Source organism: Pipistrellus kuhlii, unplaced genomic scaffold (genome assembly GCF_014108245.1).
Source record: "Pipistrellus kuhlii isolate mPipKuh1 unplaced genomic scaffold, mPipKuh1.p scaffold_m20_p_15, whole genome shotgun sequence".
Taxonomy (NCBI): Eukaryota; Metazoa; Chordata; class Mammalia; order Chiroptera; family Vespertilionidae; genus Pipistrellus; species Pipistrellus kuhlii.
In genome coordinates this window covers 5,230,504-5,256,895 of record NW_023425460.1, presented here as the reverse complement: position 1 = coordinate 5,256,895, position 26,392 = coordinate 5,230,504, and the positions used below count along the sequence as shown (strand labels likewise).

At 50.0% G+C, this 26,392-nt stretch overlaps 1 protein-coding gene across 31 annotated transcripts in view; it reads right to left on the bottom strand.

Moving 5' to 3' along the window:
* KCNMA1 (potassium calcium-activated channel subfamily M alpha 1) overlaps window positions 1-26,392 on the bottom strand; it is a 669,206-nt gene that overhangs the window by 597,427 nt on the left and 45,387 nt on the right. The gene's annotated exons all lie outside the window — the stretch shown is intronic.

Below are 26,392 nucleotides of genomic sequence, written 5' to 3'. Positions count from 1 at the left end.
CTAAAGGAGTTCATCACCACCAAACCAGTATTATATAAAGTGCTGAAAGGTATTCTTTAGAGGGAGAAGAATAAAAAAAGTAAATATAAAAATTATGAACAACAAATACATATCTATCAACAAGTGAATCTAAAAATCTGAGGAACAGAATAAACTGGTGAATATAATAGAAACAGGGGCATAGAATGGGAGTGGATTGATAATTCCCAGGGAGAAAAGGGTGTGGGAGGTAAGGGAAGAGACTGGACAAAAATCGTACATCTATGGATGAGGACAGTGTGGGGAGGAGGTAAGGGCAGAGGGTGGGGTGGAAACCGCGTAGAGGGGAGTTATGGGGGGGAAAGGAGAAACAATTGTAATAATCTGAACAATAAAGATTTATTAAAAAAATAAAAAAGACGGCTTCCAACAGGAGAGCTGTGTCCTAGGCCTTAGCTGACCAGGAGGTGGTCCCTCAGCCCTTTCCCTGGATCACACTGTGCTGGCTGGGGATTCCCGGGGGGGGTAAGGGGGGGCGTGTATCTAGTTGTGGGCAGTGAGCAGTGACCCCAGCCCAGGGAGGGAGGGAACTGATGAGCTAAGTGAAAGAAGGGGTGCCCTGTAAGGCTGTTATCTGCCAATGCGACCTTCCACTGATGTCCCTTTCACTATCCCCTTATTCAGTAAAGACTATTTAAGTGGCAGACCAGGTTCCCAACACAATATAAGAAATAAGGAAAGGCTGGAAAACCATGCATACACACTGGATCCATACAATTCAAGGAAAAGAGTGCCGCCTGAAAACTAGTATCTCGGTGGCAGTCTTCATAAGTGAGAAATATCCCACAGGAAGGTAACACTGGGGAGAGTCAGGGGCATCGCCACCTCTGGCCCACGTGGAGCATTTTCCCCCTTGCTAATGGTGAAGGATAAAGAGCTACTGCATTCAAGGGTAAAACAAAAGAGGGGGATGCTAAGCAGGTGGAGAAAGGAGTGTGGAGCAAAGGATTCAGATTCAGGGGCTGTGCGGGGGGTCCCCATCCAAGCCATGCAAGAGACTCTCCCGAGCCGGGCACTGATGCACCCATCTGGGCTGCTCACCTCCAGGGCCTGGGATGAGCAAAAGAGAAAGGAAAAGAAGACGGAGACCTAATCCGCCATTTAGGGAAGCCCTGGTGCCTCCAGTGGGGTGTCAGGGAAGACAGGACTGGCCCTGCTCCCAGGCCAGATCGGCTCATCTCTCCCCAGAGGCTCCCATCTGATACTGGTTCTGGCTGGGACTGCCTCTCTCGGTGTCTGCAGCACAGACATGAGTGTGTTTGGCCCTGAGAAGTGCCACTGCATCCAGCTCGCCCTTCATCCTGCTGCTGGAAGTAATGGAAAGTCCCCAGGACCTCAGGCTCCCTCCGGGATTTCCCACTGCTCTCCCCTGCCTCACTTTCCTTTTTATCTCGGATTAACATATTGTTGTGCCATCTACACAGTTGTCAGCATGCCTGCCTTAGCTCTGTGACCTCAGTAGACCCACGGAACAGAGGAGCTGGAAGAAGCCTTGGAAAACATTCCCCAGCAAGCATCTCAGAGTCGGGCATGCCTCTCCCCGGGGAACTTGGCCGTATCAATGTAGAAGCCAGCGAGGCTGGGGAGAGGCAAGGGCTGCACATGCTCAGAGCACATTGCTATCTGTTTCTGCTTTTTTCAAGCTATGTGTCCTGGTTTGGGGATTTTTGTGTATGGTTACCAACAGGTTTATAAAACATAAACTTGCATACACATATACCGTAGGGTTTTTTGTTTTTTTGTTTTTTGTTTGTTTTGTTTTGTTTTGTTCTTTTAGTGCATCGGATCTTCATACTCCTTTACCAGTTCATCTTCATCCTCACCTTTTATATTTTGTGGTCACAAACTATCCCTGTTAAGGTGGTAAGTCTTTTGGTGATCTTACTCGTAGTGTTGTGACCTTATGTTCTTTGTTTCGGGTGGAATAACTCCCTTGAGTATTGTCTGCCATGGAGGTTTTCTGGTGATAATATCCCTCAGCCTCTATATGTCTAGGAATGTCTTTATTCCAACTTCATATTTAAAGAGTATTTTGCTGGATATGTTACCCATGGCTGGTTACTTCCCTCTTTCAGATATTTAAATATTGGGTTCCACTCTCTTCTGGCTTGTAGAGTTTCTGCTGAGAAGTCGAATGAAATTCTGATGGGTTTTCCTTTGTAGGTCACTTCCTTCTTTTCCCTGGCTGCGTTGAGAATATTTTCTTTGTCATTAATTTTTTACAGTTTTAATACCAAGTGTTTTTTTTGTTTTGTTTTTTGTTTTTTGTTTTTTTGCTTTAAATATATTTATATTGATTTCAGAGAGGAAGGAAGGAGAGAGAGAGAAAAACAACAATAACGAGAGTCGTTGATAGGCTGCCTCCTGCATGCCCCTTACTGGGAATCTAGCCAGCAACCCAAGTTTGTGCCTGTGACCATAATTCAACCAGGGACCCTTCAGTCCACAAGCCAATGCTCTATTCACTGAGCCAAAGCAGCTAGGGCCCAAGTGCTTCTTTGGATTGAGGTAATGAGGTGTTCTGTTTGCTTCTTGGATTTGAGGATCTAGTTCTTTTCATACGTGTAGGAAGTTCTCATCCACTATGTTTTTGAATAGGCTCAACACTCCATGCTCTCCTCTCTTTTAGCACATTTTCAAAAATGGACCAATTTTATGGTAAGATCTTGACCTGATTGTTAAGTCTGTGAGGAAAGATGCTACAGCACTGTGAGAATAAGATCTAAGATCCTGAGACAAGCAGGAAGGGCAGTCCATGTGGGGTACCAGTTTTATATGCTGCCTTCAACCCAAGCACAGCACAAGCCCTGCTCCCAAAAGTAAGGCCCCAACCAAGATTTTGGTGTCAAGGTACACCAAGCTACTCAGGGGACACCCTCATGGGGTATAAAATTGATTCAAAGATGTCAGGAGGGAAAACACCATTTTTACATTAAATGGAATACACACACACACACACACACACACCATGAAATGACAGAGGAAATCTGCACAAGTTGATTATGTCAATGTGCACACAGTGGGTGACTATATGGATTATGCTCTGGAGGGATGGAGGTGGGGCTCAGGCACCAGTGGCCAGCAAATCCACTCCAGCCATCACTATCTCAGCAGACATGGATGCACAAGTCGCGCTCTCCTTGTGGGGAGTTGATGGCCCAGAGGGGACTACAGTGTTAACCTGAGAGATGTCTACAACTTCCAGCCCCACTGAAAGGCTGGGAGCATCAAGGAGGAGGTCGAATGTCAGCGACAGAGCACAGGCCTCCCTGAGCCACAGTGGGAAAGCACTCCTGGGACAAAAGAGTCATTTCCACATGTATCTGAACGTGCAGAGACAATAAAGGGGTCTGGGTGTGGGCCAGGAAGACTATACACAAAGAGATAGGAGAGCTGAAACCGGTTTGGCTCAGTGGATAGAGTGTTGGCCTGCGACTGAAAGGTCCCAGGTTTGATTCCAGTCAAGGGCATGTAACTTGGTTGTGGGCATATCCCCAGTAGGGGGTGTGCAGGAGGCAGCTGATCGATGTTTCTCTCTCATCGATGTTTCTAACTATCTCTTTCCCTTTTCTCTATAAAAAAAATTGATAAAATATATTGTTTTAGAGAGGAGAGAGAGAGAGAGAGAGAGAGAGAGAGAGAGAGAGAGAGAGAGAGAGAGAGGAGATTCCCCCAGGGAGAGTCCTGCCCATGTGGGCAGGGCAGGAGAGCACACAGGATGGTGTGGAAAGGGGCAGCTCTGAACAAGCGAGCCTCTGCTTTGGGGAAAGGCAGCATGCAAAACCTCCAGGAAACACCAGCCCCGGTGAGCACCTAACCCCTCCATTGAGCAGTGGTGTGACCTTAATGAGCTTATCTAATTCTCGGGGTCTGTTTCCTCTGCTGAGAGCAGGGACAATCACTGTGCACACATCTGGTGGGGGTGGAGGGAGGACTAAAAGGTTCATGCAGGCGTCCTCAAACTTTTTAAAGTGGGGGCCAGATCACGGTCCCTCAGAGAGCTGGAGGGCCGGACTATATGAACTACTAATTCCTACTGTAACACCTCGGCTGCGCTCACTGCCCAAAAAACCTGGCGGGCCGGATCAGACTCCTCTGTGGGCCGCATGTGGCCCGCGGGCCGTAGTTTGAAGACCCCTTGGTCTTTGAAGCAGGACGAACAGTTTCCCTGGTGCAGAGTGACAGCGAGTCTGCTGGCTCTCAGACCCTCCAAAAGCCCAGGTGAGGGGGCAGGGCCCAGCGGAGAAGCTGCCCAAGGCTCCCTGAACACCGCCCTGGAGAACAAAACCCTCTGTGGTGAGGTGAGGAAGAATCCACAGAAATTGCTTTTGCAGTTTGGAAATGAAGACAACCAAGAAAGCATCCAAAAGAACCTTTGCCTCCACTTACGAGCCCACACACTTTCCGAGGCCTTCCTGTTCCTGGAACCGGAGCCATCGCAAGGACTCCTTACACTGGAAAGACACTGACTTTGTGGTCGGGACGCCCAGCCCACAGAGTCCACTGTCCTGAGTTCACTCTTGGAACAGGCGGTTCCTGAGGAACTTGGGGAAGGTGGGAGACAGGAAGAGGCAGGAACAGCCCATCACGAAGGGGGCGTGCTGGCTGGCATTGACACCATGGGAAAGTGATATCTCTTCTGAAGACAGCCATTCCCTCATGAAAACTCTACCTACAGTACCTCTTCCCTCCCCATCTCTTCAGTCTGACACACACATCCGCACACAAATACAAACATGCACACAGGTGTATACCACAGGAAGATGTATCAGGCAAAAAATTCCTGGGACTGAGAAGAGGGGGCATTCATTCTAGGGAAGTGAGCTGGGTGACTAGGGGACAGACAGATGGAAAGATGTAGTTCAAGGACAGATGAGCAAAGCCCTTCCCCACAGGCCAGGGTGACTATTATATATGACAAAGTCACAAGGCCTTCCGTGCTTCTTGGGACTTGATTTGAGCCCAGACAAAAACTCAATGGATCAATAGTTACGTCTGACTATTGTAAGAAGTGAGTATCCAGGACTGAAGACCCCAAGGGTCAGGAAAACAATCCCAGAAATGGAGATCTGAAAGAAAGAACTTGAAAATTAGAATCAAGGAATGGCTAATGGCCCTTCTAATGAAGAAAATAGATGTATTCACTAAAATGACAATCCAATGTCACCTGTTTTTCAAGCGTATCTTTCCGAACCAAATGTAGAAAACAACTGTAAAACTCTAAGTTCTGCTAGTCCAGCCAACTTCATAACAACAACAGCAAAGTCCAAGGGGTTCTTGTAGCTTCAAGCAGCGGCCTGCGCTGAGTGTCTTGGCGTGTTCCAAGATCCCAGCCCCCACGCTGGCTGGCGTTAAGAATGATGTATGAAGCAATATAAAAACATCATTTTCCATTTGGCACAGAGAACCTGGTATAAGCCTGTGGTGGTTAAACTAAACAGAAGAAAAGGGAACAACAGTACAGACTACAAACCTAGCTTCCCCAAGCCCCCGCGCTCCCGCCCCCCCCCTCCCCCCCCCACACACACACACACACAATCCTCAGGAGGGTGGCATCTAAGATGAAGTTAGTACTAGAGAGGCCAGGAATCGTGGTTGCATTTGGGGCCTCTGGTTCCAGGCTAGAATCAACCAGGTAAACCCCAATGAACTGTTACTATAACTAACTTAAGCAAACACTGACATTCTACCCAGGAGCAATAGCAAAACTCAAGATTCCAAAAGCATTCTGAGCTCCTCTCAAAAAATACTGGACAAAAGTCCAGCGTGGATACACAGCATGACCGGAGAGAAGGAGCTTGGGCTTCTGTTTGAGGTTCTAAGCCACTTTCACCACATAACCCCTGGGGCATGTTGGGCAAGCCACCCAATCTCACTGAGCCGAGCCTGTTTCTTCACCTTTAAAAGTGGAATTGTGGTTTTCAAAGTGATTGGGAGGAACTGAAAGTCGTAACTCAGATGACAGACCTCTGTCACCTCTCAAGTGTTCCTTGAAAGTGTCCATATTGCTGCTACTGATGATGATGATGATGATGATGATGAAGACAGGGATACAATAAGGTCACTCCTCACTCATCACAAAGCCATTACCATGCTGCACCCGGTAGAAACCAGGATCCTAAAGGTATGGACAGAGTCATCCAAAGGATCAAGATGAGCACGATCGCTGAAACCAGTTTGGCTCAGTGGATAGAGAGTCGGCCTGCGGGCTGAAAAGTCCCAGGCTCGATTTCAGTCAAGGGCATGTACTGTGGTTGCGGGCACATCCCCAGTAGAAGGTGTGCAGGATGCAGCTGATCGATGTTTCTCTCTCATCGATGTTTCTGACTTTCTATCCTTTCCCTTCCTCTCTGTAAAAAATTAACTAAAAAATGTAAAATAAAATAAAAAGATGAGCACGATGAGTCTCTGAGTCATAAATGCTCAGCCAAGTGCCTCAAGCCCAACACCAGGGCACCATCTTCCATCAACAGCCAACAGTCATGCTGCAGTGATGCATGCCTGTGAGCCAAAAGCACCATCACCGGGGAACTCCCCAGCTCCAGCCCCTGGCCCGTCCGCACAGGCAGACTCATACCGCAACTCACCTCCTGTGGGCCCGCTGAGGGGGAGTCTGAGAGCCGCCAAGGGAAGGGAGCTTGTGTGCTATTTGATGGCCCTCCAGCTGCCATAGCAGGTTGGTTGGAGACTAATATAAATAACTCACTCGGATAATTCTGGCAATTAAGTCTGGCCAAAGAGAGAAGATGGATGTGGCATCCTCTGAGCGAAGGGCAGCACAAGAGGCAGGTTTCTGAAAGGTAGGGACAGCTATGCAAGGACATCAACTCCAGAGAGGTTCGCAGGGAATCCGGGGCCCTGGGCTCATTATTTCAATCTTGGCAGCTGTCACTCACTGCCAGAAGGCAGTTTAATCCTGCCCCAAAGCTTTCAGGAGCACTATGAATCAAGGCCCACCATCAGCCTTTTAGTGCTGTCCCTGCATTATGGCCTTTCTCCTGCTGGGAGCGCACAAGTTCCTCCTACAGAGCATGCGTCCGGGGCATAATGGATGTGTGGACAAACACAAATACTCCATCAGCCAGAGGTGACAGAAACACATCTATAATATTAGCCCAATTGAGTTTATGAGAAACAAGTGTGCCGTTCAATACTGTTTATATGGTTCATGGGAGACTTGGGCAGTGTGACAAAGAATATAATTCTCATCCTCTTCAGGGTTTCCTGAGATGAGCAGAGGATGTACAAAACACAGTAATAATGTGCCATTAGCAGAGGGGCTGGGTGTCTCGAGATCCCCCTCCCCCATGTTTAAAAAAAGAAAGTCACCCACTCACGCTAAGAATTTCAAACTGCCTGGAAATGACTTTTTTGTCTTTACACCATTCTCTAAAATTGTACAGTAAGCTAATATCCCAGTCTGAAATTATATAAAGACACCACCAGTCAAATAAGACATTAGAGTGTGCAAATTATAAGAAATGCTAAATAACAGCAACACTACTTAATAGCAATTACTTAATTTCTTTCGCCTTGACCTGAATAATCTGCAAGGCTTTCTCGAGTTCTCTATCTCATTTGACCTTCACACACACACACACACACACACACACACACACACACACACAAAAAAAAAAAAAAAAAAAAAAAAAAAAAAAAAAAAAAAACAACGCTGAGGTGGGTATCCTTACCCACTATGTAAGGAGAAGGAAACAGCTCAGAGTAGGTTCTTGCTTCTCCAGATTTCAGTAAGCTCCTGGAATGTTTGTGATTCTGGCCTTACACAAATAAGCAAACAAGTGGTGAGACAGACCTCCTGGGTCAGGTGCTGCTGGACAGCACCTCCCTCAGAGCACAGACCTGCAGGGGGGGGGGGGGGGAAGGGGGGGGTCCTCCCACTGTGTAGGTAGCTACTCCATCAGATCTATTTGATCATGGTGATGCTGAGGTGGGGTGGGGGGGATGATGGGGCTGGGGGATGATCAAGGCCGGGGAAGGGAGTACCCTGAACTCTGACTCATGGTTCACCAGCATAAACAAATGCCAGGAAGGTCCTTAGATAACCCCTGTCCTACGGAGAAGGGGTTGCCAACAGCCAGCCCTGGCAGTCAGAACCTGCTGCATCTTAAAGAGGGCCTCAATGGCAGTCCTGCATTCCAAATACAATCTCTGCCTGTCCAGATGGAAGATGGAAAAGGCATGAAATAAACCGAAGGGGAGACTCAGAAGTAAGCGTCAAGCAGGCGTCTCAATAAAGCCCCTCGCACCATCCCCACTTGCTGGGCTTCAGGACCTCCCCAAGAAACCCGTTTTCTGACGAGTCAGTCTCTCCTTAGTGAGGCCAGAAGCCACCTTTGAGCCTTAGGTGGCGAGTCGCTGCCACAACTTCACCCTAAGACTGCAGCATGCAGATAAGCACCTGTGCTGCCCTGGGGCTGGAGGGGCTCACTTCCGGCACAGCTTCAGAAGCCTCATGGGTAGATGCTGCCTGGGCTTCAGACCCAGAAGACTAGTCACTCTCCAGGGCCTTGGAGAACCCAGCCCCTGTCAACACTCAGCAGGTGCGCAGACCACACGCAGTTGGTCCACAGAAGTGGGGTCTATGGTGCCCGCAACCAAGGTACATGCCCTTGACTAGAATCGAACCCGGGACCTTGCAGTCCGAAGACTGACGCTCTATCCATTGAGTTAGGGCTGTATTCAGGGTTTTTTTTGAGTAAGCACCTGAATTTAGTGTGACTGATTTTAGCATCCACTGGAGGTGGCTTCTAAATTTACCACTGAAATCCGAGGCTGTCTGTTGCACAAATGTATACTTGCTCAGAAGATATTGTCAGAAACAGTAGAATTGGCATACACAAAACAGCATCTTCATACCTGCATAATACTGAACTGTAAGAGCAGAGTATCTCAGTGTAAGCCTTCACAACAACACCCTTCAAAATCAGCTAAAGCGGTCAAGGACTGTCCAGGTGCTTCCTGCCCAGATTTTTTTTAATGAAAATTCAAGTGTCCCCAGTCTTAGTCTCACTTGCCAAAGCAATTCTCTGGGCCTGGCGGTTATCTGATCATTGGGAACTGATCATTTGGGCTCTAACCTGTACTCTGTGTGATAACACACCTTGCAGAAGCAAAAGTTGCTGTTAATTTTAATCCCCCGCCTTTGCCTATTTCAGGAGCTCCCAGCCAGTTCTGCAGGCCTCTCCTGTGCTCTGCATATTCTGCGGTGCCAGGAGAGAGCGAGAGGGGCCCTTCACTGAAGACATCAGACCCAAGTAGACCTTGCAAAGCAGCAATGCAGTGGGACCCAAACGGACACATACAGTACACCCAGCCTTCCGTCAGCACGCCTGCGTCCCCGGCCAGAGCAGATGGGAAAACATGACTCTTGTGCCCTGGAAGTTTCCATTCTTGATCTCAGCCCAAAGGTAACTTTTTTATTTTTAAACTTGAGCAAAAGAAGAAAAAAAAAGAACAAATTTGACTATTTTTGATTCATGCCCCTGGGCTAAAGACACACTTTGTTCTTGGTTAAAGCAAGGTGAGATTTTAAAACAAACAAACAAAACAAAAACAAAAACAAAACACGCAGGGAGCTCAAGCCCCTGAGCTTCCATCGCCCATTCTGACTAGCTAGTGTTCACAGTGGCAGAAAAGCAAAATTCAACAGCCAGGAAAGAGGGAGCTGGGTCCCACCTCGTGTGCTCTCTTCCCAAGTTCCACTACATACTTTAAAGAAACCCACAGAATTCTGGCATGTGTAAGCTGGGAGGTCAGGCCTGATGTGTTTCCTCATCTCTAGGTCATAAGGTGGTAAGGAAACCCGAGGGCTCATCCTTCAGGGAGCAGTGATGGGTCAGCTGACTGCTCACCTGCTCTCTGCTCATCCATCCTATCCAGCTCCAGCCCCGCCTCCCACACTATTCCCTCCCTGCTATTCCCAGTCCCCGTGGAGGACGAGGAGGAGTGCCTGAATGAGAAGCATTAAGAGTACAAATCACCCTGGTCACCCCCGTACCTCCCTGATCCTTAAAGAACCCCCTGATGTCAGCCCCAGGAGTCTCCTCTTCACTCTCTCATCCTACCTGAACACACACACACTGACACACGCTGTAGGCACAGGGTGGAGGGCACGGTGAGGGGGCCGCATCTGTCCATCCTTCCATAGAGCTGTGTGGCAGACACACGGCCAGATCCCAGAGCCCAGCCCCGGCTCTGCCACTGACTAATGGGTGCCTGTGAGCAAGGTTCTTACCACTCTGCCAATCAGGGCCGTCACATTTGTCCTGACTGACCCATCGCACAGTCATGAGGATCAGGGAGAATCATGGATGTGAACCTGCTTTGTATTCAGACCTCAATATAAACACATATTACTATTAATAGGCCCGTGGTGCAGCCCAGAGTGGTATGTTCCTTTAGGATAAAGTCCAAGAGATGCTGGCAGTGAAAGTGAATAACACCAGGCAGAAAAGGCACTAAAAGAGAAGAGAGTGGCTGAGATCGGTAGGGCTCCAGCCAAGGGATTCGCAGAGACAGAGCAATCAGAGAAGGCTTCCTGGAAGAGGGGGCCTTGTGCACAGCCTGGAGTGGCTCTCACTGTGTTGACCGAAGATAATTTCATACACGCCCTTACCATAGGCTGAGAGCTCTTCAGCGCAGGGGCCGGTTTGGTATGTTGCCGTTTTCCCAGCCTCTTCCTGGCACCACGTTGCCTTGGAATAGATGTGTTGAGTGAATGAAGGGAGCCCTGAATGAACAGAGATCTGAACATCTAGGGGAGGAGGAGGGAATCCCAGATAAAAGCAAGTGTGTTGTGAAGCCTGGTTCGGGGTACACTGTAGACCAGTCTAGTCCAGGAGGGCAGACGAGGAATGGGGTGGGGAAAGAAAGCAGGGTCAGGCCCTGACTTTGCGGTCCAGGAGCTTAGGCCTCTGAGCACAGAGGGTAGAGGAGGGAGCTCGGAGTGAATTCATGAAATCAGCTTTTGGGGAGAGGGGTCTGGCAGCTGCGAGTAGGACAGCCTGGAGGGCGGGGCGAAGTGAACCAGGCAACGCCGTTCGGAGGCCAGGGCACTGACTCAGACAGGGATCACCGCCTCCCCAGCCATCATGCTCTGGCAGCACCATCTCTACCACGCAGGAGCTCCACTGGGACAGGCGACTGTCCTCATCACACGGGACCTCAAGTGTCCTCTGGTCCTCCTGCCCCGCACCAGCCCCGCTTCCTGCCGTGGGCCCCTCTGAGCACAGCCAGGCCATTTTTAGATGACAGCTCCTCCGCCCGCTCTCCCTTAAAGGAGATAAACAGGGATGAGGCGGGCTGGGTGGGGAGGAAGGGGGGACAGAGAGAGAGCCGCACTGCTGAGTACATTTTCCCAAAGTGGGATCTTCTCAGCTATCTTATAAGCAAACATGTTCATAGGACAGCTAAGACTGACAGAACAAAGGTAGAGGAAAAGTATGAAGGAGGCCTGGTGGGTTCAACCCACATGGAAACGATGTCAGGGAGTAAACCTGGTGGTTAGGAGGTGGGCAAGGGGAGCTCTGGAGTCCAATTCGGCCCCTGCCACTTACTAGCCTGTGATCTGGGGCAACTGGGCTCTTTTTTCTTATTATTAATAAATCTTTATTGTTCAGATTATTACAATGGTTCCTCTTTTTTCCTCCCCATAACTCCCTTCCCAGTTCCCACCCCACCCCATGCCCTTAACCTCCCCCAGCGACTGTCCTCATCCATAGGTGTATAATTTTTGTCCAGTCTCTTCCCTCACCCCCACACCCCTTTCCCCCCGAGAAATGTCAGTCCACTCCCTTTCTATGGGGCAGCTGGACTCTTTGCAAGTCGATTTCCCCATCTGTGAATGATGCTAGTTGCAGTCCCACCCAGCAGGGCGGCCCTGGGGATCCTGTGAGTTCCTGGGCACAGCACCTGGTGCCCAGCCTGTGGTGGGTACATGGCCAGGGCAGCTGTTCAGGGTCCTAGGCTAGAGGCTGTTTCCAGAGCACAGACTGCCTCTGGCACCTGAGGCTTGTGAGCCAGAGCCCATGGCCCCCCCTCACAGGTGCGAAGATGTGAACCCCCCACCCACACCCACCCCACTGGAATTCCAGGATGCAACCTGCCTCCTTCAGCCCTGATCCTCTTATCAGGACACACAGCACGAGCGGATACCTCTTCCCCATTATAGACCTTCGAATGGGAAGGCAGCTCCTGCGTCTCCAAAAACTAGTCTCCTCTCTAAAATCCTTCTCTGTGCTTCTCTCTCCCTTCACTCCCCTCTGTCCTCCTGCTGCACAGAGGAGATCAGGCACTGGAGCTAGGTTCACAAGAAGAAAACATCTTGTAAATGAAATAGTAAGAAAGGGCCTTGAAATTATTGCTCAGGAATATCGTGGGCTCAGGAGGCCTATTCAAGTGGGGTCCCGTGGACTTGAAGCTGTGGCCCCCGAGGGGACTGTTTTCACCTCTCGGCCCTAGGAGCCCAGCTCAGGGACGGAGGAGGTTGACTTCAGGTGTCCCCGGTCCCCAGGGTCCTGCTCTGGGCAGCCACCTGGAAAGTCCCGCAGCAGGAGCACTTCTCGCCATGCATGCACGCTGTGGGAAACATTTGAAAATAAAGTGTCCGGTTACCGCTGGCATCTCTGGAGTGTCCTGCTGCTGGCTGCAGCTGTCCCACGCGAGGCCAGTGACGTCACCCGCAGGCCTGACTGTGCTGAGTTCCAAGGCTGGGCCGGGCCATGTCACTGGGGAGGGGAGGGACCGGCCATCTCCTCCGGGAGCCCAGCGCTGCTCAGATTCCCTGCTCCCCTCCTGGGTAGGATTCTGCTGTCCTGACTTGGGCTCACACCAGGAAAGATCTAGAAGCTATTCCAAGGTCTAGGGCAAACCCAGCGGACAGCTTCTAAAATCTTACTATGTGCCAAGCATTGTCCTGGGCCCAGGCAAGCCCAGGCGAGACCTACCCCCCAAACTCTCACTGTACTCATTTGCTGGGATGAAAGAATGTTCTGGCACTCCTCTGCTAAAGAGGGAGATAAAAGAAGAAAAAGCAAAAAGAAAAAGGATGGTGGGAAGAAAGTGAAAAGAGGAAAAGAAGGAAGGGAACAGAAGGAGGGAGGATGAAGGGAAGAGGGTCTAGACCCTACACAGGTTTGCCTGCTGAGCGTCCTTACCCAGGAGCCGCTGGTCCTCCCTCCTCCCCACCTTCAGGAGCTCGGCCCTGGGCAGTCCTGGAACATCTCCCGACAAAGAGTACAGGACACAGGATGCTTTCAGGACAAAGTAACAGATTGGGGCTGAGCCCTACCGTGGAGGTCAAGCTCAATGCAAAGTTCAGATTTCCCAAGGGTTGGGATTAGATTAATTGGGGATAGGATTTACAGGCTGTGCTTGACCAGGATCCATATCTGTCACCATATGAACCACATTCAGGCCCTTCTCACATCCAGAACCCCGCCACCCATCACCACCTGGGATGCAGGCCTGGCTGGAGCCTCGCTGCCGGGAACTGACTCCTCACTGGCTGCCCCTCAACCACCCTGCCCTCTCCTCACAGAGCCACCGGGCTCCCCCATCCGCTTGCAGATGAGTCTGTGTAACTCCTGAGTGATATTCAAGACCCTGCAGCCCCTGTCGGCAATTACGTACACAGTCCCCTTTCTCATCTGAGGAGCCAGTTTAATTAAAGGAGAAAGTGCAGGACACTTTCCAAGAAAGGGGGTGGGGGAGATTATGTGGTCTCCAGAAAAGGGGAAGTGAAGGGAGAAGGAAAACCAAGACTCTTTGGGATACTACTTAATAGAAGGAACCTGTGGGGTCAGATTACACAAGAGGGAACAGAATCTGAGAGGTTAAGGAGTAACCCAAGGTTACCCAGCCATTCTATCACAGCCTGTCTGGCTCCCAAAGCTGTTCTCTTTCTCTCATAATGCATTCAGTCCTGAAAAACTGTGCAAATTAATTTTTTAATGTTGTCTTTGGTGTATCCTCATTCAGGATTCCTATTTTTAAAAAAAGTTTATTTTTATATGTTTTTATTGCTGAAAGGAAGGAAGAGGGAGGAAGGGAGGGGGAAGAAAGGGCAATGAGAGAGAAACAGCAGTCAGCTGCCTCCCACACACACCCTGACCAGAGATCGAACCCGCAACCTGGGTATGTGCCCTGACCAGGAATCCAACTGGCGACCTTTTGGTGGGATGACGCACAACCAACTAAGCCACCCCGGCCAGGGCTAGTTTCTATCATAATGTTTCTAATAAACAGAAATTGTAAATGCACATGCCTAATGCTAAAGATCATATTTTCAATTTCAGTTACGTTTTCATTTCCTAAATATTTTATTTTTCTTCAACTACCCATAGATTTTTTAAAACTAATATATAATATTTCTTGTTCATTTTTCAACTGCTTTTTTAATTTTATTAACACCTTAAATACATTGTATTAGTATATCCTATAGGTCTTACATCTGAGACCCTTGGGTCTGAGCCTGTAGGCATTGTTTCTGCTGACATTCCTTCATGTGACTTGTTTCCTCATCTGTTCTGTAAGGTGAGGGTAAAACTCGTATCTGAGTAGCTGGGCTTTGCCTACAGGAATTTTTCAATGCCTGAGCCATGAGTACATCCCTCCAGAGAATTTTCATTCGATTCTCACACACACTCAGCGGTGCTCCAACTCAAAATTACATCCCATTAGCCCTGGCCGGTGCTGCTAAGTGATTAAGAGTGTTGGCCTGCACATGGAAAGGTCTCAAGTTTCATTCCTGGTCAAGGGCACACATGTGGGTAGCAGGTTCCATCCTCACCCCAGTCTGGGTGTGTGCGGGAGGCAACCCATCGTTGTGACACACATTGATGTGTGTGTGTGTGTGTGTGTGTGTGTGTGTGTGTGTGTGTATCCCCCCTCCCTCCCTCCCTTCCTCTCTTCTACTAACTCTAAAAATCGAGTGAGGATTAACAACAATCCCATTGGATCAATTTTTCAGCTTGGGGTTTCCTGGGTCACGTAGGTAGCATAAGTTCACACTGGAACCTCATGAAGGGGCTATGACTACAAATTCTCAGAAGACAGTGTTGCATCCTCCAACACCAAGCCCAAGTCCAAACGGGGTGTTTCCCTCGTCTGCTCCTTTGCCCTCCAGCAGACGCCTACTGAGCCACCTGCTCCTGAGGCAGCAGACCCCCAACTTCCCACCTCACAAGAGCCCTGCTCTGGTCTCCTGGGCCTTCAGAAAGGCTGCACTTTCTATCCTGGTTTTGAGTCTGATGCTGCCTCGCCCGTTCTCTTTAGGACATAATCATAGGAGCTCTCAGGGCCTGGATCTGTGTCCTCTCCTGTCCCACACTGGAGACTGGATATCCCTTCTCTCACCTCAGGAGCCCAGAGTCCCCAGGTCCCGCGCAGGTTGAAATGTTAAGGTCTTCACTGACAAAGAAACAAGCAGCAGCCGCCTCGAGGTTTTCATGACCTACAAGGCGGTGATAATGAAGAGAGTGTGTTCTGGGGAGCAGGCAGCAATGTCTATTGAGGGGCATCTGAAACATCGTCAAGAGGAAGACAGAAGAAAAGGGACAGAGCAAGTGTGCAAAGAATACACAAAGAGTGAAGAGGCAGCCCTGTCTTCTTGCTTTGCCTGGTGATTAATTCCTCATCTGTGGCAAAACAAAGTAAAAGGGACACTTTTTCACCTTTACACACACACACACACACACACACACACACACACACACCACGTGGGCCTTTGTTAAAGCTGGAAGTGAGTGCCTCGTTAAACTACAACTCAGTTTCCTAAAGGAGCCAGGCCACATGGAACAACTTGTATGGGTACAGATCGGTACAGTTTCTGAAGAGCTTTCACAGTCATCACTCACCTCATCCTCGCCAACAGAGTCCACAGCACAGCTGCTAGTGGTCAGCATTCTGAGGACGGGTCCTCTGCGCCTCCCACCATCTATCACTCTTCCCTCTCATTAATCGATAACACACTCACACATTCCGATAAAGACACAGGTCCACAATCCCTCACCCCAAACCCGGGGCCAGGGGTGTTTCAGAATTGCGAGTGTTCACATTTTGGAGAATTAATCAGGTGAACACATGGGGTTTGGGCAGGCCCTGTCACGTATGCTGCCAATTAGTTCTGCAGTGGCACCATGACCATTTGGACTTGGCTGGATGAATCAAGACCATCTCTAGCCTCACAGCAGTCCAGGGTTGGTTTGTCCCCACATGAATGATATAAAAGCCCTTCATTTTCAGAGCTTTGGGGATTTCAGAATTGTGAACAAGGGGTTTTGGACCTGGGTAAATGAGTCCTCTCTCCAAATACCCCCACAATGAAATGCTGCAGCCCCAAATCTTTGGGACTCAGTCTCCAAATCCACGCTCTGGTTTTCACAGGGAACAGTGACTGGGAATGGAGTGAAGGGCCGGGGTGGGCGGGGTCCAGAGAGCCGGGTCCAACCTGGAAGCCTTGGTATTGCAGTGCATTCAAGAGCCGGAAAACATGGGCACAAACCACAGAACATGGCAGCGGATGGCCCCAAAGTCTCAGGTGCAATGGCAGGATCAGTGCAGGGTGTGGCAATCAGCGAGGCTGGATTCTGGTCTCGGATTTGTGGCGGAGAGATGTATAACCTGAGGCAAAGCTTCAGCTTCCTCTACCACAAAGGCAGAGAGTTAGGCGCACCAGCCACTTCCCAGTGGCAGGATTTGGCCCACTGGTAGATCCCGAAGTCGGCTTACTGGATTATGAACAACATTTTAGAATAGAATAGAATAGATCAAGTTGGCTCGTGTGTTAAGAAGAGCCATTATTTGCCAAAACCGGTTTGGCTCAGTGAATAGAGCGTCAACCTGCGGACTGAAAGGTCCCAGGTTCGATTCCGGTCAAGGGCATGTACTTGTGTTACTGTGAGATTGTGTATATTACACATATATAAATATACACAGACAGGTACAATAGATAGTACATATACAAATACATGCATGTACATACATGTATACACCTAATACAATATATATATATATGTACCTGTGTGTATAGATATAGATATATAAGTATATCTAGTCCAAAAAAATGTATATACACTTTGAATAATTTAAGCCAGAATATATTTCATTTTCAAAATATAACAGAATCTACAGCTATCAGCTGTTTAAATTGTGCATATATTTTTGGGGGACACCCTGCATATCTGCATATATAATATACAGATATGCAATATGCACATGTACACAATGTATGATATATGTTTCTTCTTGTGGAACATGGTCAAAAAATTTCACATTTCCTGCGCTACATTGATTTTCTGTGAATCTTTTCAGGACAAATGTCCTGTGCATTCTTTTTCTGGTGTCACATAATCCAGGCATCCTATCAAACTCATCCCAGACTGGAAGTCCAGAAGTCTTCGCTAAACTCTTTGTTTTCCAAAATGTGCTTTAATGATGGCGACCGGACTCCTCATTCTGTCTCTGCTGCTCACTCGCTCTGACAACAGGCAGGTGTCTCACCTCGGGCCTCAGCCTCCCCATCTGTGAAAGGCAGAGGCTGACCACCGACCCCGGAGCAGCTATTCATGGCAAGTGGGAGAAATGATGACACACAGCTCCTGGGTGATAATACTGTGAACACATGGTAAAAGCCTGTAATTTTGTGTTGAAGATTAAATTATGATTAATTTTTACGTCTAGTGTTTCATGACGACTCTGAATCTGCATTTATGATGCACATGCAGTTTGCCCCCTTATATGTGGAACTCATGGCTACTTCCAGGAGCCCCTCGGCCCCGGTCCCTGCAGGAGCTGGGGCTGGAGACCGTAGCCACCACCTCTCTCCCTCCCGCCCCGTCCTGGACCTTGGAAGGCTCAGCTGGTCTCTCAATAAATTACAACCAGAACTCTGTGTTTGTTACCCCGCTACCTGGGAGACGGGCAGTGGCATAGCAGAGGGATTACTTTGAGTAAATATTTCTCCAAACCTCACTCTGGCCACCACCACTTCTCAGAATGAGGGGGCCCAGCTCCCCAACAGCCCTGCCATCCTCATCCAAGGGAACGTGGCACAGTGCAGACTTCATCATCTCCCCAGGATTGAGCAAAGGGACCCCACTATAGGCAAAGCCCAGAATTGGGCACTGGTGGCAAAGGCGGGCAGCAGGGAAGAAGAGAATGCCTGGACTGGGCTCTCGAGACCTAGCGGCAGCCTTCCCTGGAGTGGAGCTATTGAATCAAGCAGGGTATCGCCTTTATGGCACTTAGTGCATGGATCAGCCAGCCAGCAACCACGTGACAATTCCACCCCCGAGACCACAGCGGGCATCCGATCCCATCTCCCCCAGCTCAGAAGCTAGGGCACACTTTTCCTGTCTACCTGCACACCTGGAGGTCGCAGGGCTCCCCAAGTCACTTTCACGTTTCTGGCAGGCAAACAGGTTATGCTCCCCAGTTCTACCCAACTGCGGGCATTTATTTCACAAGCGTAAGGACTGGCTCTCAATCCTGGCTACACATTAGTCTCCTGGGGAGCTTCTGACATGCAGTGTCCCTGCCACAGCCAGAGGCTCTTCGGGGACCCAGGCACTTCCCTTGTTGATCTTCCCAAGTGATTCCAGGGTGCCACTGGGGCTGAGGACCAGGGCTCTCGCTCCTGGCTCTCAGTCTCACCAGCGCTGGGAGCCATCTGGAAGCTGGTAAAACCGCCCTGCCCACCCCCAGACCTTCTGATTCACTGGCCCTGGGCTGAGGCCTGATAATTCCCGTTTCTAACACACTCCCCTGTGAGGCTGGCACTGCAGGTCCAGGAAAAGGACCAGCGCTCCCTGAGGCTCCAGGCAAGAAGTAGAGCTCTCAGACCCAGTGCTCGGAGCCCAGGGAACAGCCTCAGTGAGCTCAGCGAGGGGCCGGGGAGAAGGCTCCTGGCTCGGAAGCACTGGTCCAGCACAGTCTCCTCACCTCCGCTTCCATGTCACACCTAGCACCTTCTCTACTCTCAGTCTAGCGCTCAGCAGTCTGTCGTGGGACCCACGTTGCTGGTCCTCTAACCTGTGAGTAGCAGGGCCTAGACCAGCATGCCTCACTCCTGAGCCCACGTCCTTCCCTGTCCTCTCACTTCAAGCAGGCCTGGGTCAGGCAACTCGCCCTTTCCCCAACAGACCTGCCTCCTTGCTCTGAGGCCCAGAGCAAGGCAAAGGGGTCCCTCTCCCAGCAGCTCCCAGGTAACTTGTCCCTATCTCCGCTCCTTTAACTCTTCTTCCTGTGTCACAACAATCACGGCTACCCATGGACTAATACTCAGAACCCATTGGGGCACAAGACAGGAAGCAAACAGCATTGAAGGAGAGGGTGCCATGGGGCCCTCAGGAGGGGCATTAACAGCTGGACGAGAGGACTGCGATGGAGGAAGACCCAGCCTCCCGTCTTTAGGCCACAGTGTTCCAGGGCAGCAGTCCCTGCACCCCGTTCTCTGGGTGATGTATGTTAGCCCAGAGATGCTGAGGGACTGGCCAGAGTCCAACAAGAATATATTAGCAACGCCAACTTCCATTGTCAGCAGTCACCAGGAGCTAGGCATTGTGGGAAGTGCTCTATGGGTACAGCCTCATTTAATTCTACCAAAACCCCAAGAAATGTTCATAGCTGTGGACCACATCTTACTAATTAAAACAGGGGATAACATGAAGTAACAGGATGGGACAGAGCTGAGATTTAACCCTAGGTAGAAAAACCTACACTCCTAACTGGCACACAGTTCTGTCTCATCAAAAGCTAGAAGGAACCAAGACTCAGCACTCTTCCAAGTCCAAGGTTTCCATGCCAGATGGTTATTCCTGGGCTGGCTGTGTCCACAGTTGTCCTCTTGCCATTTCATACAATAACAATTTCATTACACTTAAGATACCAGGCTATTCTAAATGATATATACATATGTGCCATAAATTATCCTATATAATAAAAGGCTAATATGCAAATCTACCAAACACTGACTGACTGGTTGCTATGATGCACATTGAACACCAAAGGGCAGATGCTCGATGTAGGAGCTGCCCCCTGGTGATCAGTGTGCTCCCACAGGAGGGTGCCACTCAACCAGAAGCCGGCTCATGGCTGGCAAGCGTAGCGGCAGGCCTAAGCCATCAGTCAGACATCCCCCAAAAGCTCCCAGATTGTGAGAGGGTACAAGCCAAGCTGAGGGACGCCCCCCCCCCCAAGTGCACAAATTTTGTGTACCGGGCCTCTAGTGTTTATCCTATATAATAAAAGGGTAATATGCAAATCAATCAAACAGCGAAACAACTGGTTGCTATGACGTGCACTGACCAGCAGGAGGAAGACACTCAATGAAGGAGCTGCCCCCTGGTGGTCAGTGTCCTCCAACAGGGGGAGCACTACTCAGCCACAAGCCGGGCTGACAGCTGTGAGCCCAGCGGCAGTGGCAGGAGCCTTTCCCACCCCTGTGGCAGCACTAAGGATGTCCATAGGGAACAGGCCTAAGGTGTTAGTCAGACAACGCCCCCCCCTCCCCCAGGGCTCCCAGACTGATAAAGGTGCAGGCCAGACTGAGGGACACCCCCCCACACACACACCAGTGCATGAATGTCATGCACCGGCCTCTAGTTATATATAAACATATAATTATATAAAGGAATAACTGTATATAATTGTTTAATTATAATACATAATCTACACATAAAGTATATTATTTAGACACTCACTTAATCTAGCATCCTTATTAGGTAAATGTCATTAAGACCTCCAATTTATAGGTGAGCACACTGAAGGATGGAGGGTCTGAGCTGTTCCTTAAACTGAGCCAGGTCTCACAGGTAGAAAAGCCAGCCTCTTTCCCAAGTCCTGATGTTGACCCCTCTCCTCTTCCCGCTGGCTTCCTCTGACTAAACTACAACGCAAGGGCACAGCTCAGGCTTCTAGGACCTCTCTCTGCCCACACCATGCCCAATCCAAGGGCTGAGTCCTTTGCAGGTACCTTGATAAATGCCTACTACTGAGCAAACAGGTGCCTCTGAGCCTATTTATAGCTCCCAGCATGGCTGGCTGGCTATAATTAGCACAGCCTCCCTCGGGTCCGGAGCTGGACTACACCCGTAGGACCAGAGGCCAGCAGCGTGGGCCAGAGCATCTGGACACCAGCAAAGAGCACTGGTGACACACAGGAGGACTCCCAGCCAGGGGCCTGACTTGGGTGGGACGCTGGTCCAAAGCATTTCCCAACGGCCTCCACTGGCCCTCTCTCTATTCTGGGGACTGACTTCTCCAGGCATCTCCCATGAAAGCAGGAGAAGAGGAGTGGTCCTTTCCTATGGAGATCAGGAGACCAGGATTCTGGTCCTGGCTCTGCTTCTGATTAGCCCAGTGACAAAGGGATTCCTCTTCCCTGGAGATCAGTCTTCCTCTTAAAATGAAGAGGACAGCCAGGTCCATTCTAAAGTGCCTCCCCAGCATCTCACAGGGGCTATGGGTAAAGTCCTGTGGTTGGGAGAAACGCTGGGAGGCTCAGAGGTGGCCTAAAGGATGGTGCGGCCACCATGAGGGAGTCTCTGACCGGAGGCCTGTGTGAGCCTCAGGCTGCCCGCGCCTGCTCAGAAGAACAGCTCTACCTCTCACCATCTCCTCCTGCTCCCTCATCTATGTTTTGCAAAGGAGGCCCAAATCCCAAGCAGATAAGGGCGAGAACAAAGCCCAGAGCCGCTCCTCAAGCTGAGCCATTACTGAGGGTTCCTTCACCCTGCACAGTTCTTTGCCAATGGACCAAAAAAAGGCTATAAATTTCTGACATTGCCTTTATCAAAGCTAACAGTTACCAAGCCCTTGCTAGGTATCTAACGTTTTGTTACCATCTTTTTATTAATTTTTTACTGATTGATTTGAGAGAGAGAGAGGAAAAGAGAGACAGACAAGACAGACAATGTGCTGTTCCACTTACTGATGCATTCATTGGTTGCTTCCTGAATGTGCCCAGACCAGGGATCAAACCCACAACCTTGGCCTGTTTGGACGCCACTCCAACCAACTGAGCTCCCCAGCGAGGGCTCATCGTCTGTAAACCTCCCAGCAGGCCATTTTGCAGGTGAGGAAACCGGGGCCTGCAGGCCACACGGTCCCCACATTTAGGAAGGCCCCACGCACTGCTCTGATGTCACCACTGTGAACCTCTTTTTAACAAGGAGCCCCCGTTTCACTTGGCACTGGCCCCTGCACGTTAGGTAGAGTCCTGCTCAGAGGAAAGTAGCTCAAGTCACATGGTTCACTGAGCACCCAGGCCAGAAGACCCCAGCACCTGCCAGGCCAACTATGACACAGTTAGAAGTTACACTTGTGCTGTGCCCCTTGATTCTAGGCTTCCAAAAGGCAAAGCCAGGATGGACACTAGGCCCTGTCTCACACCCAAGACTGGACTTCTAACCCAGGCAGGACAAAGACTCCGTGGCCTGGGCCCATCTGCCCCTGAGCCCAGTGTGCCCCCACTCTCTACCTCCTTGGGGAACAGAGGTTCATCCTCACATTTATTCCGTCACAACCTTGGGCTGGTGACTGGGATGTATCCAGGGGCTACATGAGGCTGTCCTGCCGCCCTGGCCCGGCTCTCTTGCTCTGACTCCAGATTCACACACACCTTGACAGCTGAAGGAAGGATTTCAAAGAGCACCTGAGCTGTAGCAAGGTCAGAGAAATCTAGGACAGAGGCCGGTTCTGCAAACTGTGACAAGTCTCCCTTATCCAGGCAAAAAAAAAAAAAGCTGCCATAAAAAGAGAAAGGCGCCCGGCCCATGTGGCTCAGTGATTGAGCTTCCATCCATGAACCAGAAAGTAACGGTTCGACTCCCGGTCAGGGCACATGCCCGGGTTGCAGGCTCTGGTCCCAGTAGAGGATGTGCACAAGGCAGCTAATTAATTATTCTCTCTCATTACTGATGTTTCTGGCTCTCTCTCTCCCCCTCTCTGAAATCAATTAAAAAAAATTAAGTAAAACTTTTAATTCAGCAAACCAGGAGACCTGCCCTCAGGATACAGCTCTGAGGTTGCACTTTCAACTTTCCCAAAGGTTGAGAAGACTGGCAATTTTCCCAGCAAGATCACACGCACCTCCACCCAGCCCCAGCAGGGCAACAGCAGATCCATCTCCAAGCCCTGAGCACAGCTCGCAGCTCCAGCTCAAAGCTGCTTGGCCCAGAGAAGTGGGGGCAGAAGGGAGAGGGGGTTGGTGGGTAGATCCCTGACACTCACTGGCTGATGGGCCTTGGCAGGTTACTTACTGTCCTTGTCCCTCAGCTTCCTTTTTTGTAAAACAACATGACAATGCCTGCCATATAGGGCTATTAGGAGGCCTTGCCCGTGTTACTGTAACTGGAATAAGAGCTTAACAATGGCTGACAATTAGTAGCATTAATGTCATCATCTTCACGCCGGGTTTTAAGGACCTGGAGAAATGCTCGCTCACCAGGAAGCGGCCTCTGCTTTGCTGGGCCCCGAACCGCTGCCCTCCGGTCTCCCTGAGACATGCAGGTGGCACTGCCCTCTGCTAACTACCCTGCGAGGAAGTGCCTGCCCTTTGGGGCCTTCCTGTCCTGAGCGGTTGAGGCCCTGGCACACACCCAGGTATTCGGCTCCCTATTAGCTTTCGGTTGGGACTTTCTGCCAACTTTAATAGACATGTGACTGCTTAGCTGTGGGCATGGCCCCAAAGCATGGGGCGGGCAGGCAGCCAGGGAGGGAAGCCACGCTTTCCGGGTGATTTGTCGGCCCCCATGGAGGGCTACCGGCCCCATCTGCCGACTTGCACAGCAAAGCCGACCATGGTGAGGTGAAGTCATTCCAGCATCTCCATCCCTCCTGCTTCAGCCAGCAGCACTACGGGCCTCCAACTATCTTTCAGCTGCAAATATGGCTCATGGGTCTAGGACAGTGGTCGGCAAACTCATTAGTCAACAGAGCAGGAAACCGCAGTTCGCAAGCCACATGTGCCGACCACTGGTCGGACGATCATGACTAATCAGCCACTCTACACCAAACACACAAATTGCTCTTGCTGACTTCTGACCACTCAGAGCCCGGCCCTCCTGGTTCTGGCCCCTCCTCCTGGGTCTGCCCTCCCCTCTCTTCCCTGGGTTCCCAGGCTGGGCTTCCTTCCTCCCGGTCAGCCCCATCCCAGCCTAATCAGAACTGATTCCACTCTGAGCAGCTGAAGATCATCGGAAATCAGGTCAACATACCACTGGCCCAGTTCCACAGAGAGATGAATGGGGACACAACTGGCCCCTGGGATTCAGGTGCTGGCAAACCCAGGCTGAGGAGCCTGGGTGGGTACCACTTCTCACACCGGGACTCCAGCTCAGAAAGCAGCACCTCTGGGACTGGTCTAGCACCCGAAGAGTCTAATCCCACAGGGGGAATGATTATAAAAGTTTGACCTTAGAGCTGATATGAATTTCCAAGATCTGAAATCTAAGTCGTCAGCTTCAGCTTCGTGATAAAAAGCCCGTCCTTGAGGGAGACCGGTCCGCCCTTCTTGATGAACGACTTAACGATCCACACAGGCAGAGCAGGATCAAGGTTAGTCCTGGGGTTTGGAGTAACCTCCTTGGTTTGGAGTAACCTCCTTGGTTTTGTGGCAGAAGAAAAGGGGAGGAGATGATGTGTTGGTGCTTTAATCTTTTTCTTTTATTATTTTTTAATATATTTTATTGATTTTTTTTTTTTTTTTTTTTTACAGAGAGGAAGGGAGAGAGATAGAGAATTAGAAACATCGATGAAAGAGATACATCAATCAGCTGCCTCCTGCACATCCCCCACTGGGGATGTGCCTGCAACCAAGGTACATGCCCTTGACCGGAATCGAACCCGGGACCTTTCAGTCCACAGGCCAACGCTCCATCGACTGAGCCAAACCGGTTTTGGCTGTGCTTTATTCTTTATTCAAGTTCATTTTCCAAGTTCAGCCTCAGTACTAGCTCCACAGGAGAGGCCAACACATCCAACCCCACTGCCTAAAATCCTGGTCTCCGACCCTAAGTCCTGACCAAGCCCAGACAGTAGACACTAAGGAAGTATAATCCTTATTTATAAATTTTAAATTTTTCCCATTTCTGAAAAGTAGCCTCATTCATAAATGACACCCATGGAGGAGTGTTGATTTATGGGTTATGATGATAAACCTCTGTATCCTCTTTCACATTAATATTTTATCAGACTTTAACGAGGACCTGATTTGGTGACAATTAGTTGATTTCTTTGGTTGCTGAGCTCAATTACAAAACCCCTCAGAGAGCAGGAGTTGGGTACCATGCCAGTCAGCAATACAGGTCAGAGAAACACTGTCCGTCCACACTGCTGTTCTTCTAGAACCCCTGACTGCCTTGTGCCAGGCCTGGGTCCCCCCCACCACCTACTCTTGCCAGCAACCAACACCAACACTCCAAAATGCAAATAAGAGCATTCACCTTCAAGACACAGAAAGTGGTACAGTTAAGTTGTTCAATAAATGTTTTTAATCAAGAAAATGCTCCCTGGAATCCAGACCAGGGTCAGTCAGTCCCAGACTCTCTCTCTGATGGAGACACCAAAGGTGAAATAGGAAGAGGGCCTGGTTATCTGATACCACCTCAGAGGTCAGATGTCAAACTCAACCCTTCAGACCCAGAGATGTTCCACAGAGAAGCCAGCCCGCCACACACACACACACACACACACACACACTCCTGCCCAAGGGACACCAGGATCTTTCATTCTCTGCACAGTCCTCACTTCCCCACTCTGACCCTTTGCCTGTGGTCTTCTCATCCTGAAATGCCTGCCCTATCCTTCCTAAGCTGTCCCCCAAAAGATGCGCTTGCTCCCTCCTCAAAATCCCCCTAGCCAATCTTTTGTACTCAGCATCATTTCAGTGAGCTCAGACCACACACCAGACAGTGTGCTGGATGACAGGGACCCAGAGGAGAGAAATGCATTCCTGCTCTGAGCGGCTCACGCTCTGCCCAGGGAGGTGAGCAGAGAAGGGAATCAGGGCCACTCAGGGTGAGAAGTGGTGGTGCCTGGGGCCACAGTCAATCAAGAGCACAAGGTCAGGGTCAGTCTAGCAGGCATGAGTCTCTGCTTCACGACACACCAGCTGTATGAATGTAAGCAAGTCACTCAACTGCTAACATCTCGGTTTCCTCTTCTGGAATTTGAGAACAAGTATGGTTCTCATTCATCGGGTGGCTGTCATGATTAAGTCAATTTATGCAACTGAAGATAATGTTTACTATACTCCCTCAATTCCGTACGAAGTGAAGAAGACAAGTGAAGGAATATTGTTGATTTAGTACCAAGCTCTTCTCTGATCCCTTTC